Below are 14,297 nucleotides of genomic sequence, written 5' to 3' on the forward strand. Positions count from 1 at the left end.
TGGATAACTTAAATTCCATACCTATTATTGAATTCTTTGCACCTTCGGAGACCAGCCATAGACCATGGGAGTCAACACGTCCTACCCCTAATTATGATCTGTGTCCGGAGTTGATTGCAATAGGTCAAAACCAACCCTTTTCTATAGCTAAGGTCCTATCTTTTAATCAAGAAGATAATGCACTTTTAGCTACACCTAGGGAATCTGTTAATCTTTCTATAAATTCTGGTTTAGACCTAGCCCTACAAGACCATGTTTTTCCTAGATATTTTCACATTGGTCTTAATCATATAACCTTTGGTAGAGTCTTTCTTTCTTTCTTTATCTATTAGTAAAGGAATGTATGTCTTCATTTGTGGACATCCTTCTTGCACTAGTCTTCACAAAAATATCCTAGAGATAGAGAAGGAATCATCTCCCAGACGAGGAAAGGAAGTTTCAATAGCCAATTTCCCAATATTTCAATCCCATAATTCGGCTATGCAACCCATCCTTGAGCTTAATAATTTCTACTATGCTCTTTCTCTTGAACCTCTCGATAATCCTATGAATCATTCTAGACATCCCATGCATAAGAAGGAGGATCGAGAAGAGCAACATCGATGGCTAGAGGGCATTAAAAATCCATGTGCTATCACCATTGAATGGATAGATAAAACAAACTTGAGAGACAATCCTAGAGGAATTTTAAGCATTCATGAAGAATCATCCTTGGAGTTTGAGAATGAGAGAAACAACAGTGAGCATGGAAGCTATTTCATAAATACCTCACCCAGTCCTTGCTCATATAAAACATCTCTCCAATCAATTTGTCTCTCCATCCTTACCACATTTGAGATCTCCAACCCCCTCTTCCTTTCTATTTATAAAAACTTTAAAAGGGTGGTTGTCGATGCATATGTCTATAATAAATATTACAGATCTCGTTGAGTTGATCTTGATATAGGTCAGCGTTGGAGGGGAAACCACTTCGCCGACATAAATTAATGGTTTCCCAAGGACAAGCTTAGCGTCCTTAATCAAGCACTTATCAGATCGTAACATGAACTTCTAATTATTTGCAACATTGCCTTGTGTATTGAGCATATGAGATAATTGTAGAAATATTCCTTCGGGTATTCTTGCCACTAACCTTTCCAGGATTGGAGCAAGAAGATCGGATGAATGACAAGCGCAAGGTATGCCCAACCAATCAACATGCAACATTGAATTAAATTCATCCAATCTTGAATTTTGCAAAAATTCAAGCTTGGGGGAGTACTTCACATAAAAACATCCTTTGCCATGTTGCTATGTTGGTTGTCCTTACCTTTGAGACATGCTCAATTTGTTAAATACTAATCACACTACTTCATCTCCACTTAAGTAGATCTTTATAAGCCATCATGCTACCTTTGTTTATCCTAGTAAGTGTTAGTTTGGAAGTACTGTACATACTTCTATTGGCTTTAAAATTAAGCGTGGTGCTTAGGTTAAATAGCCTTCCTTAATCTGATTAGACATGGAGTCTAGTTTGGTTACTGAACTAAAAACTGCTTGAGTAGGCATTGGTATATTTTGTCGGACTAACCCCTGCAGGAAAACTTTCAATATCAACCTGGGAAGTCCTGAGATAAACTCACATTGGAGACAAGGAGAGGGACACATGAAGTTTAACAATTTACACGAGGAAGACGTAGCTCATAAGAGATGATCCATGGAGGGTGCCACAAACACGATGCACAACCGCTAAGAAAGAAAAGCTTCCACAAGGTGATACTGTACCGTCACTCTTCAAGGTAACACCTTAAGGTACTTGACTATCACTTTTATAAGTTTCTCCTTGGTTCTAGCATTCATAAAGAGACAAACATGTATGGTCTATAACTCATTAAACAACTCAATTGATTTAGCATGTTTAGTCCTTTAATCTTTGTTCTTAGTACTACCTTCGTGATCCCACACTCCTAATCATATAAGCTAAAATATTGCACATTTAAATCTTTGGAAGATACAAACAAAACATAAATATAGATAGATTATCGTTCCATTAGGTTGAGCCATCTGATCTAACAAATGTTTTAAATGCTACACTCATGATCCATCAACTTTGTCTTGCTCACTATGCTTAAGGTTAGAGAAGAACAAATACACTTTTGGTTCTGTTGGTGTTTTCCACCAACAGGTCTCATGCACTTGATCTCTGCCTTGTCTCTATGAGCAGGTACAATTCAAGCAAAACATGGAGGAGTTTTACAACTCCCAGATTCCACCAAGTGAAGAACCGGGATCTACGAGCACAAACACAATGGAGATTAGACACTTAGTTTCCCAAAGGAAATATTGAAGAACCTCTGTGTCCGAGTTGGTACCTTGTACACTCCAGCAAACTTTGTGGTGATAGAGACTGGTACTGAGGAGAGGGCACCCATCATCTTAGGGAGGCCATTCCTAAACACCAGAGGTGTCATCTACGCTAATGCTGCCAAGATCAGTTTCTACATCATGGGGAAGAAGGAGAATTTCCTTCAAGAACAAGACTACACAAACTTCAGAGCAATCCCGACATAAACCAAGGAAGAGGACCAACAGGAGGAACAGGAACAAGCAAATGTGGACCGAGTCAACTAAGATGGTCACTCCAGTTCAAAGAGGTCAAGATCGTCGACTCAAGTCACCTTTCTTGATCAAGAAGGACGACCCTGGTGTTCCAAGCATCGAGTGCACAATCAATGGATACTGTTTTTAGAAGACACTCTACGACACAGGATCTGATGTCAACATAATGGCCGCAGTCACTTATTAGCTCCTGCATGGAACCATGCCCCTACAACCAATATATTCAGCTCCAGATGATTTTCAGATCATTGACATGGGAGAAGACGAGTACGATCCACCCATCATCCTTGGAAGACCGTTCCTCAACACTATCAAAGCAATCATCTACATTGGAAGCGGAGAAGTCCACATATACTTTCCCTCTGAGAAGGTACGCAGCTATTTTACTGACCTTAACTATATAGTTGAAGATTCTAAGCAGGTCAGGACAAGAAGAAGACAACGCAACCGCAACCAGAGGAGGCAAATCATCAAGGATGGATGGGTAGACTACGAAGGAGAACTGATAAGGTCTGAAGACATACAGCTTGAACAGAACTGTCCTGAGGAGACCATAGCACCGAGTCAGGTGTGGAGAGAGAAGATAGTTACACACGAAGAGGAGGCACCGCCGGAACCACCGACTACGCCATCCAGCAAATCCCAGGATGACTTAGAAAATGGAGAGTCCCATTCGGACCGAACGCCTTGCCAAGAGGTAAACTTGGTAGTTATCCTTTCCCTTTCAATTATTTTACTTAGTTAATCATATTCATACTATCTTAAAAAGAAAATAAAAATATGAAAAACAGTAAGCCCCATGTGAGTATACAAGTGGCATAAAACCCATAAGTACATTCACTGTGGTGGCATAAGAATAAAATAAATATTTATTTTCTACTTTATAAAATGAAAATATAAAAATAGGGAGTAATAATTATTGAGTCTCAACATGATAAAGGCGAGATATTTATGCTAACACTTAATCAGTTCCACAAGCTTTGTTGTCTATTTGAGCTCCACAGGATTTAAGAATCAAGAAGACTAGCAGATGGAGGACATTTTAATCGCTGTCAGAATGCTGCTGACTTTCAAGTACACCTCTGCCACCTGCTAACTACATCAAGAGAAATTACGTCAAAATTCAGCTTGGGGGAGAGCACCCCCATTTATCCCGATAAGTATTTCTATCTATCTATCTATCTTTATACTTATACTATATTAAAATATAAATATACATAAACCAGAAAAAACCAAATAAAGATTTTATGCTTATATATATATCTTTGCTTAGTTTGCTAAATAAATAAATAAATAAAGTTTGCTATGAACCCTCATGATAAACTCTCACATGGAAATGATGAATAGTTGCTCTACCATGACTAGTTCTTAAAATTGAAATCCCTATCAAGTTTAGGCATGACTGTTATGAAGTAAGATTTGCTCTAAACCTGAACTTGTGGGAAGAGTACTTGATCTAAAGTCTAAGTCGTTAACGGATATGCTAAAAATATGAGGCTTGCTTCTAAAATTGTGAAATATTCAAACTAGGTTGATTTATGTGAAAGAAGGATTAAGAATATTTTTGTACAATTTTTGGAGCTATAGAATTTGAGAAATAGAATTTATACAAAAATTTCCAAATTGAATTTATTTGAAAACCTAGAACTAGTTTTAATTTGTAATTCAAATTCTATTGGGAATTTGGTCTTGCTTATTAAAACAAAGTTGTAGGGTTTTTGTTTTAGAACAATTTTGCTTTTGGGAGCAAGAGGTGAAAATGATTTTAAATTGGTCCAAATGAATTTAGAAAAGAAATTGAGAAAAGATTTTTAAAAAAATGGAAAGTGGCAGGCGCTGCCGGGCCAACCCCACTTCCCTTTCGGCCCAGCGAGCGGCCCGGCCTGCTCCCCCTCCCCTCTCTCTCCCGCGCGCGCGGACGCGCCTCGTCCCAACCAGCGTCGGCCACGTGCCGGCCGTACACCGGCAAGGAGCGCGTCGCGGCCGGCCACCTACACCCCTAGTCGGGACGCCGGCTCGGGCTCCCAGGCCATTCCCTCCCTCCTATCGCCCGCGCCCCTCTTCCTCCTCCCTCCACTCGCGAGCGCAACCGAAGCCGAGAGCTCCGCCGCAGCGCCATCGCCGGAGCAGCTCCGCTGCTCACCGCCGGCCACCCCAGTGACCAAACCTCGACACCAAGACCACCGGCGCATTCGCCATCGTTAGGGTAAGCTCCTGCGCGCGTTCTACCGAGGTGAGAGTCCGTCGAGCGCCGTGAATCGCTCGCCGGAGTTACCCCGAGCTCGCCGGAGTACTCCGCCGCGACGGATCTTGCGTTTCCCTGCTTCTTTTCGCTGGTTCTTGGTTGCGCTAGGTCGGTAGGGTGGTGAGGAAGCTCGGAGAGACGTTTGCGCGCACTCTACCACGCCAGAGCGGCCTGGCCACGGTGAGCAGCGCCGCCGTGCCGCCATGCATGCTCGTCGGAGGTGCTCCGGCCATCCTCCGGTCGATCCAAGAGTACCGCTAGGTGCGCCTCGCTGCGGGGAGCACGTTGGTGCTCACCCCGTGGCCGGGGACCTCACCGCCGGCGAGATCTGCTCGTCGGAGGTGTGCTCTCTCTCGGTCTCGCTGACCAGTGGGGTCAGAGGCCCACTGTCAGTCGCAGGGGGACCTCGGTGGGTGTAGATCCGGATGTGTGTAGCCTTTTGCGTCGGTTTTCTTAAATAAATGTTTTCCAGAAATTGATTCAAAACTTGTAAAATGTATATCCTGAGTTTTACAGCTCCAAATTTGATGAAATAAATTTTGGTGTGCTTTATATTTCCAGATCTACAGTTTGAAGTAATTGCATGTCATGTTTGAGTATCTTTTCTATATGAATATATTTAATCTATATTTTTGATAAACTTGGAAAATGCATAGTAATTGAAATATGGTTCAGAAAAATGTGAAACTTGATTTGTTCGCTCTGCATGTGTGTTAACTCACTGGGAAAATATTGCTACACAATATTTGGTATATAAATGAATTTATGGTAATTTAAATGCTTGCATGACAGTGGTTTATGATTTTTAGTAATTAATTGGATCATGCAATTAATCTGGAAATTTTTGTGGGTGTTTCTGATGATATTAGACAAATTTAAAAAATATGAAATCTGCTGTTTGACACTTATATCATAGTGGAGTAATTATACTTACCTTATTAATTAATCTTGTGATTTTTGTAGCTCAAAATAAGTATCCAAAAATTATGAAAAACTTACAGTGGACCTTGTGCTTGGGTGGTAGTCTCCTGTAATTTTTATGAAATTTATTGATGAACAGAACTGCATACAAATTTTGATGGGCCTAGAAATGAATAAATAATTTATGATTGTTGTATATAGGTTAAATAGAATGAGAATGGGTTTGGTGTATCTTTGAAGCAACTTGTAGGTTGCTGGTTGCACTTGAAAAATGATTGTAGAAGAGAATGCAATAGGTGTTAATTCAATTACTTACCCTTGGATGATGTTGACTACATTGTAAAGAGCATGACCAATTAAATCGCATACGCATCATGTCATGACCCTTTGGTACCTTCTCATACAAGCATCCACTCGGGCATCTCGCACTCCACTCATGAGCACACATGCATCATACAGGCTCGCAGGAGAACAAGGTGGGACCCGAGGAGCCAGAGGAGATTCAGGAGCAGGAACCTCCGGAAGCACAGGAGTCCGGAGAGGAACTACAGGAGTGTCCAGATCACCGACCCAGCACGTTTGAGAAAGGCAAGCCCCGGAGCATTCTAAGTCTCCCTATTCTCGCTAACTTACAGGATATACTATGCTTGTTCTACTATATTGCATTTAAGTGATAGGAGTTGGTTGATACCGTTGATGCATGGGTACTCCTTGATATCACCCCTCGTTATCTACCTTGTCCTATGTAGATAGGTGCGGAGTCTATGCTTAGCTTGCTTAGTCCGGTAGAAGTCGGGTGATTTCCCGTCACCTGCGAGATATAGGTGGATACCTGCTTGATTAAGCAGTGATTGCTTTGGGAAAAGAATAACCAAGTGTGGAATGGAATTGGAGACCGGGCAGGGTCTTATGGTGGGTTGACCATAGTGCCCCTGCCTGTGTCGATTAAGGACCGATCGTTGACGGCCCTCTTGTCATGTTGAACGCATGTCCCACACTTAGCTGGAAGGATAAGTCGTTCCGACCGCGAAGCCTGAACACTATCCGGGCCGGGAATCGAGCCGCCATGTGCTGTATTGGTGATGGTTGAGGAGAACGATGAGGGCGCGATGCGCAACCTTGGTATACCTTGGATACCTCGGTCGCCGGAACGGTCCTCGGGTACTGGCGGTGCCTGCCGAACCCGCGAATTGGTCCTGGATAGTGTAATACGGTGATCTGTAGCTCACTTGATCAGTGAGTGTGGTTTGTGTGGGGAATACCTCGCCAGCTGGTTAGAAATCGATTCAAATCGCCATCGCTCCTGGATAGTGAGCACTTGACATGAGCCCTGTCCTCTTAGTAAGGACTATGGAACACTTGGGTTATAATGATGAATGGTTTTAGGAAATGCTATGATGAGGTACCATCATATCACTACACTTGCTTGTGATAGCGCAGGTGCAAACCTAGATATTAGGTAATGATACTTTCAACTTGAGCAAATTAAAAGAAGAAAGATGTATGTAGTTTATGATAATTGAATCCTGTGGTTTTGCAAAATGATCGTCAGCTACCCCACCATATAGCCTTCATGATCCTTGAAGAGTCTTTATTTTAATTTATGATGGGTAAGTCTAGCTGAGTACCTTCTCGTACTCAGGGTTCTACTCCCATGTTGTTTTGCAGATGGTCAAATGTACTATGGTTATTGCATCCTCTGTCTGTACCCAGCCATGGGTGATGACTAGACCAAGGGCGATGGTCACTCCGTCTTCTCTTTTGCTTTTGTGGGAATGACCGAACTATGGCACTGTATCAGACTAAATGTGTGTGTTGTATTTTCAAACTATGAAGCTTCCGCTACTTGAAGAACTTGGTTTGTAATAATTTTAAGAACTCCGATGTGTTTTATGAATGTTGTAATCTGGATGTATTTGTGGATGGCGACCGCTAAACTTATTACGATCTTGGCTGTTGTGCGATGTGTGGTTTGAAATCCTTCGAGATTTCACGGACTACCGGGATTATATGGGCTTAAGCCTGATGGGTTGACTATGCAAATAGTCTCCGTTAGGCTTAATCTCTTATAATTTGGTCGGTTCTGTTACAACCCTAACCCAGAGATGAGATCTTGTTTGAACGCATGTATATCTTTAAGGCATGAAACCACTGCAGAAACTCTTAAGTTCATCTTTGCTCAGGGACGAGCAAAGGTTAAACTTGGGGAAGCTTGTTGACGGTCCTTAATGCTTACATTTAACCATCAACTAATCATAGAAAAGGATCCAAATGCAACCAACACCTAGACTTAGGGTTTCATCTGACAGAATTCCACGAGTTTTGTGTTTGTCTATTTCTGCAGGGGATTATCAGGAAATATGAAAGAAAAGCCCACACGTCGGGTTTACATAGAGATATTAACGTGCCGCGCAATTTTCTACCATCTAGAAGACTCCAGAAGCCACGGGAACGAACGGGAGGCCGATCGGGCCCGGGGGCAGGGCGCCCGCCCAAGTCCCTTGGGTGCCCGCCCAGCTACAGTAACCAATCAGCTTCAACTTCGCGGATCGTGCTCCACCGACCTAAGAGATCAAGGAAAACCATGCGATTAATATCGGTTTGATCCAACGGCCCATATTCACTTGAAGGGACTATAAAACCAGACCCCCTGGCCCCTGGAGATCATACCTCTTCTATAGAATCAAAGCTAGGGTTTCAATTCTTCATCCAAGTAGAGAGGATTCCTCTAGTTCTTCTAGTACTACCTCTAGTTCATCTAGATCTAGTTCTAGTTCATCTAGTTCTAGTTCTAGTTCCTCTAGTTCTAGTTCTAGTTAGTTCTAGTTGTAATCTAGAAAATAGGGAGAGAGAAGAGGAGAGCGGAGGAGGAGCCGGGTCTGTCGGATCTTCCTCAACATTATACTTTTGTAGCATTTGGTTCGTTCTTCATCGTTCTCCAGGTTCTTCAATTCATAATTCCTGAATTCTTTAATTACTTTTATTTACATTCAAGTTATTTATTGGATTCCCGCTTGCATCAAGTGCTCTAGTTTTTATAACGCTAGAGTAGTAATTAATAGATTAGACGTGGTGTTTAGTCTTGCAATTACCTGGAATTGCACCCAATCCTACGGATTGTTGTGGTAGCCTTAGGGTAGTGACAGCCCTAACGGTCGACGTATTCCACCTCGTTCGGATCGGTGTTTGTAGGACCATAGTCAGACCTTCCTAGCCCCCTTCTCATCTCTTTCTGTGGTTAGTGCTCTGATGTCCCGATATAGATAATCTTGAAGTAATTCTTGATTCTTAGATCAACTAGAGAACTCCGAGGAAACTTCCTCTCTTCCCACCAAAAATAATTATATAGTTATCCTTGGGCGATCTTGGATCTTAATTAGTACACTCACGTTCTCTGTGGAAAATCGATACTCTGGAATACTCCCGGGTGAAAGCTACATCGGTATCCGTGCGCTTGCGGATTTTTCTGTTTGCGTTTAAAATACCCAACAAGCTTTCTGGCGCCGTTGCCGGGGAGAAAGACGGTTTGCTGAGATAACTTTGAGTCTTGCTATTATCTTGTATTATACTTTTATATTTTTATTCTTTTATCTTTATATCTTTATCTTTATGGATAACTCAAATTCCATACCTATTATTGAATTCTTTGCACCTTCGGAGACCAGCCATAGACCATGGGAGTCAACACGTCTTGCCCCTAATTATGATCTGTGTCCGGAGTTGATTGCAATAGGTCAAAACCAACCCTTTTCTATAGCTGAGGTCCTATCTTTTAATCAAGAAGATAATGCACTTTTAGCTACACCTAGGGAATCTATTAATCTTTCTATAAATTCTGGTTTAGACCTAGCCCTACAAGAGGGCATTAAAACAAGAGGGCATTACAAGAGGATCGAGAAGAGCAACATCAATGGCTAGAGGGCATTAAAAATCCATGTGCTATCACCATTGAATGGATAGATAAAACAAACTTGAGAGACAATCCTAGAGGAATTTTAAGCATTCATGAAGAATCATCCTTGGAGTTTGAGAATGAGAGAAACAACAGTGAGCATGGAAGCTATTTCATAAATACCTCACCCAGTCCTTGCTCATATAAAACATCTCTCCAATCAATTTGTCTCTCCATCCTTACCACATTTGAGATCTCCAACCCCCTCTTCCTTTCTATTTATAAAAACTTTAAAAGGGTGGTTGTCGATGCATATGTCTATAATAAATATTGCAGATCTCGTTGAGTTGATCTTGATATAGGTCAGCGTTGGAGGGGAAACCACTTCGCCGACATAAATTAATGGTTTCCCAAGGACAAGCTTAGCGTCCTTAAACAAGCACGTATCAGATCATAACATGAACTTTTAATTATTTGCAACATTGCCTTGTGTATTGAGCATATAAAGATAATTGTAGAAATATTCCTTCGGGTATTCTTGCCACTAACCTTTCTAGGATTGGAGCAAGAAGATCGGATGAATGACAAGCACAAGGTATGTCCAACCAATCATCATGCAACATTGAATTAAATTCATCCAAACTTGAATTTTGTAAAATTCAAGCTTGGGGAGTACTTTACATAAAAACATCTTTTGCCATGTTGCTACGTTGGTTGTCCTTACCTTCGAGACATGCTCAATTTGTTAAATACTAATTACACTACTTCATCTCCACTTAAGTAGATCTCTATAAATGCTCTCATGCTACCTTTATTTGCTTTAGTATATGTCTAGGTTTGGAATAGTTTCATTTATCTCTTAATTAAGCATGGTGCTTAGTTTAGGAATGATGATCTTACTTTCAAGGGATTTTAAATTAAGCATGGTGCTTAGGTTAAAATGCCCTTCTAAATCAAATTAGACATGGTGTCTAGGTTGATTTTTGAGCCGATAATATGCTATAGTAGATATGGGATATTTTGTTGGACTAACCCCTGCAGGAAAACTTTCAACCTGGGAAGTCCTGAGATACAAACTCATTGGAGATGAAGAAAGTGACACATGAAGTTTAACAATTTGCACAAGAAAGACGTAGCTCATAAGAGATGATTCATGGAGGGTGCCACAAACACGATGCACAACCGCTAAGAAAGGAAAGCTTCCACAAAGTGACACTGTACCGTCACTCTTCAAGGTAACACCTTAAGGTACTTGACTATCGCTTTTATAAGTTTCTCCTTGGTTCTAGCATTCATAAAGAGACAAACATGTATGGTCTATAACTCATTAAACAACTCAATTGATTTAGCATGTTTAGTCCTTTAATCTTTGTTCTTAGTACTACCTTCGTGATCCCACACTCCTAATCATATAAGCTAAAATATTGCACATTTAAATCTTTGGAAGATATAAACAAAACATAAAAATAGATAGATTATCTTTCCATTAGGTTGAGCCATCTGATCTAACAAATGTTTTAAATGCTACACTCATGATCCATCAACTTTGTCTTGCTCACTATGCTTAAGGTTAGAGAAGAACAAATACACTTTTGGTTCTGTTGGTGTTTTCCACCAACAGGGCCCATGCACTTGATCTCTGCCTTGTCTCTATGAATAGGTACACTTCAAACAAAACATGGAGGAGTTTTACAACTCCCAGATTCCACCAAGTGAAGGACCTGGATCTACGAGCACAAACACAATGGAAATCAGACACTTAGTTTCCCAAAGGAAATATTGAAGAACCTCTGTGTCCGAGTTGGTACCTTGTACACTCCAGCAAACTTCATGGTGATAGAGACTGGTACTGAGGAGAGGGCACCCATCATCTTAGGGAGGCCATTCCTAAACACCAGAGGTGTCATCTACGCTAATGCTGCCAAGATCAGTTTCTACATCAAGGGGAAGAAGGAGACTTTTCTTCAAGAACAAGACTACACAAACTTCAGAGCAATCCCGACATGAACCAAGGAAGAGGACCAACAGGAGGAACAGGAACAAGCAAATGTGGACCGAGTCAACAAAGATGGTCACTGCAACTCAAGGAGATCAAGATCGTCGACTCAAGTCACCTTTCTTGATCAAGAAGGACGACCCTGGTGTTCCAAGCATCGAGTGCACAATCAACGGACACTCTTTTTAGAAGACACTCTACGACACCGGATCTGACGTCAACATAATGGCCGTAGTCACTTATCAGCTCCTGCATGGAACCATGCCCCTACAACGAATATATATTCAGCTCCAGATGATTTTCAGATCATTGACATGGGAGAAGACGAGTACCATCCACCCACCATCCTAGGAAGACCGTTCCTCAACACTATCAAAGCAATCATCTACATTGGAAGCGGAGAAGTCCACATATACTTCCCCTCTGAGAAGGTACGCAGCTATTTTACTGACCTTAACTATATAGTTGAAGACTCTAAGCAGGTCAGGACAAGAAGAAGACAACGCAACCGCAACCAGAGAAGGCGAATCATCAAGGACGGATGGATAGACTACGAAGGAGAAGTGATAAGTTCTGAAGACATACAGCTTGAACAGAACTGTCCTGTGGAGACCGTAGCACCGAGTCAGGTGTGGAGAGAGAAGATAGTTGCACACGAAGAGGAGGCGCCGCCGGAACCACCGACTACGCCACCTAGCGAATCCCAGGACGATAGAAAACAGAGAGTCCCGTTCGGAGGACTTAAAAACACCAAACGCATTGCCAAGAGATAAACTTGGTAGTTATCCTTTTCCTTTCAATTATTTAAAATAGTTTGCTTAGTTAATCAGGTTCATGCTATCTTAAAAAGAAAATAAAAATGTTAAAAAAACAGTAAGCCCCATGTGAGTATACGAGTGGCATAAAACCCATAAGTACATTCACTGTGGTGGCGTAAAAATAAAATAAATATATTCTTGTCCTATAAATATAAAAATATAAAAATAAATTTACGATCCTACTAAAGAGAGTAACATTTATTGAGGAGGCTCAACATGATAAAGGCTAGATATTTATGCTAACACTTAACCAGTTCCACAAAGCTTTGTTGTCTATTTGAGCTCCACAGAATTTAAGGATCAAAGAAGACTAGCAGACGAAGGACATCCTAATCGCTGTCAGGGTGCTGCCGACTTTCAAAAACACCTCCACCACCTGCTAGCTACATCAGAAGAAATTACGTCAAAATCCAGCTTGGGGGAGAGCACCCCATTTATCCAGCTAAGTGTTTCTACTCGCGTTTATACTTTGCTCAAATAATAAAAAGATGCATAATCATGAAAACCCAAATAAAGATTTTGTGCTTATATATATATATATATATTTGCATAGTTTGCTAAATAAATAAATAAATAAAGTTTGCTATGAACCCTCATGATAAACTCTCACATGGAAATGATGAATAGTTGCTCTGCCATGACTAGTTCTTAAAATTGAAATCTCTCTCAAGTTTAGGCATAACTGTTATAATTTAAAACTGCTCTAAACCTGAACTTGTGGGAAGAGTACTTGATCTAAAGTCTAAGTCGTTAACGGATATGATATGGGAAGGTTGAGCTGCTGTTTATCTGTTCCTAGAGATGCTAGAATTCTGGAGAATTTTATCTTTGAAAAATCTTTAAAATATCACATGACGAGTTCCTGTATGACGAGAGTTTAAAATCCTACCACAGCCATATATACATGCTTGCTAGACTTTGAGCCACATATTTACTTTTTACTCCTTATGAGCATTGAGTGCGGTCAAGCTGTGTACACCCTTAGGAGCTTGTCATGTGGTTAAAATCAAGATTCACTTGCACGTTCACTCATACATGCTACTTCTACTCCGGAAGTACCATCCATATATATCCACTCATTTCCATCTCCACATTCACCCGAAATTATTCTACTCCTAATCCGGGAGAGAATAGCCAAAAACATTTTCCAATCCCTGTTATTCCCTGTGAAATAAATGCTCCAGTTATTTTGGTTACTACCACTTGCTACATTATTTGAGGAGATGAGTGCTCTAAAAAAAAGAAGAAAGAAAAAAAAAGAGAGAAGAGAAAAAAATACGAGGAAATAAAAAGGGGCAAGTGCCCGGAACCTCGAAGAAAAAGAAAAAAGTGAGACGAGAGGTAAAAATGGACAAGTGTCCGACAGTAGAATTAGGGGTACAAGATACCCACCTGAGAGGAAAGAAAAAGAAAATATAGAGCATCTCATTCTCCCCAAAAAGCTTCAAAATGCAAGAAAGGTATGTATCCCCTCAAAAGAGCAAATGTAGAATTAGACTTTCACCATTATTATCACCATCAGCACCATACACCATTCATTCGCCACACATGCACATCTTGATTTGACTTATTGACTTGTTTCTCTAGATCCATGGTTTGACTATGCAATAAATGTCTTGTAAGTATGTATTAGCTGTCTCCCACCTATGAGCTCCAGATATCAAACCTTATTAGAGTAGGGTGAGAGAGAAGGTAATATCACTATGCATTATACCAAAAATACCACATACTTTGAGAGAAGGCATATACCATTACTGCCTTGGTAAGGATCCAGAAATACCACAAAAGAGAGATTTGAGATAGTCATATAAGGAATCTCTGAGTTTT

The sequence above is a fragment of the Sorghum bicolor genome, chromosome 7 (assembly GCF_000003195.3).
Source record: "Sorghum bicolor cultivar BTx623 chromosome 7, Sorghum_bicolor_NCBIv3, whole genome shotgun sequence".
In the NCBI taxonomy this organism is placed as follows: domain Eukaryota; kingdom Viridiplantae; phylum Streptophyta; class Magnoliopsida; order Poales; family Poaceae; genus Sorghum; species Sorghum bicolor.